The sequence below is a fragment of the Apium graveolens genome, unplaced genomic scaffold (genome assembly GCF_009905375.1).
Source record: "Apium graveolens cultivar Ventura unplaced genomic scaffold, ASM990537v1 ctg5282, whole genome shotgun sequence".
NCBI classification, from domain to species: Eukaryota; Viridiplantae; Streptophyta; class Magnoliopsida; order Apiales; family Apiaceae; genus Apium; species Apium graveolens.
In genome coordinates, this window is record NW_027418910.1 from 29,375 (window position 1) to 31,283 (window position 1,909).

At 31.2% G+C, this 1,909-nt stretch overlaps 1 long non-coding RNA gene across 1 annotated transcript; it reads right to left on the minus strand.

Moving 5' to 3' along the window:
• Positions 1-1,291: 1,291 nt before the first annotated feature.
• Positions 1,292-1,660, minus strand: LOC141702565 (uncharacterized). The gene is made up of 2 exons (XR_012567183.1): positions 1,510-1,660; positions 1,292-1,360 (listed from the first exon to the last, which is right to left on the minus strand). It is a non-coding gene; the product is annotated as an uncharacterized LOC141702565 (long non-coding RNA).
• Positions 1,661-1,909: the final 249 nt, after the last annotated feature.

Genomic DNA, 1,909 nt, shown 5'->3' on the forward strand with positions numbered 1-1,909 from the left:
GAGGTAAAAGTAAAATTGTATAGATATTTGTAGTTTAAAATTTTAAATGCTAAGCTACTACTGTAAGCTAGGATAATACCTGCTGATCATAATTAGACTGATGATTTCCTTTCGATTCAAAATGGGGAGTCCCAGTGTTGCATCCATTATCATGATACTATAATATTTGTCATATACAGGATTAATTAGTTTAGCATTGAAGATGAAAAGCTAAGAGACTCATGTTCAATTTTAACATCTGGTATTGTAATTTCTTAATTCCATTTAACATGAAACATATATCAACATCTCATACTAGCGGAGTTATCAAGTTTAATGCTATGTATTTGTAAAATATTAGTAATTGCTTGTTTCACGTGAAATGACTTATGTTATGCAGCTATTCCTGAGTCTTAATGATATGAAATATGATGTTAACATGATATCAGATCCTGATATCCCTGGTTACTGGAGGACTCAAGCGAGTCCCTCCTACCCGAATATTCTCAATAACTATTGAAAACATTGATATTGTACTTTGGTGTGCCCAAAAATGGGACGAGATCCCCACTGGGATCCCCACTTAGTAATTGAAAATCATAAGAATTTTCGTAATTAAAATTGCTGACTTTTAAAAAGGTAAAATTTTGAATTCGGAAATTGATGATTTTGTGCAAAGTAAAAATTTTAAATTTTATAAAATTACAAACTTTAACAACGAAGATTACAAGTTCTCATAATTCTCATTTTAAGAAGTTCTTATTTGAGCAAAATATATATATATATATATATATTGAGAATATTTGAGCAAGATATCCCCACTTGTCCATGCATCAATATATTTTGATATCTGAATAATTTTTCATATGTTAAGTCTATACCTCATCAAGGTCTGTGTTCACCTTTTCAGCATTTGGCATATCTTTTTCTTCCAGAAAGGTATCTCCAAAATCAAAATTGTTTCCAACGTAGTAGTCTTGATATTTGTTCTACATGTGATAACACGTAAAGGAGAAAGATGAAGATAATCATGCAGAAATATATTGATATCTAAATAATTTTGCAAATATTAAGTCAGTTCCTCATCAAGGTTTGTGGGCACCTTGTCAGCATTTGGCATGTCTTTGTTTACCAGAAAGGCACCTCCAAAATCATAATTGTTTCCGACGTCGTAGTCTTGATTTTTGTTCTACAAGCGATAACACGTAAAAGAGAAAGATGAAGATATTCATGCACACTTGTAGAAATTTTAAATTCTAAGACAAGATGTATAGAAGAGAAAGAGCAGAACATAAATTTATGTTAATTTTACCTCAGCATCAGTTGATTCGTTTTTCTGCTCAGGGACAACAGAATCGATTTGAGGATATGCAAAATCTCTCTGTGAAACAAATGTACTATAAATTTAAAAGTCTTTTAATATATTGTTCTGGTTAAATTTGAAGATGAGAAGCTATTTCTGAGACACTCCTCAACAAACAATTAGTCCTCTGTGTATTTGCAGCAATGTATCAATATCTAAATAATTACCTCATCAAGGCTTATGTGCGCCTTGTCAGCATTTTGCATGTCTTTGTTTAGAAAGGCATCTCCAAAATTAAAACTGTTTCCGATGTAGTAGTCCTGATTGTTGTTCTACATGCGATAACACGTGAAGGAGAAATATGTACATAATCATGCAGAATATATCAATATCTAAATAATTCTACATATATTAAGTATATACCTCATCAAGGTCTGTTTGCACATTGTCAGCATTTGGCAAGTCTTTGTTAACCAGAAAGGCATCTCCAAAATCAAAATTGTTTCGTATGTAGAACTCTTGATTTTTATTCTACATGTGATAACACGTAAAGGAGAAAGATGAAAATAATTAGGCATATTTTGAAATTTAAATTGTAAACCTTAAGTTGTTTAGCAGAGACAGAGT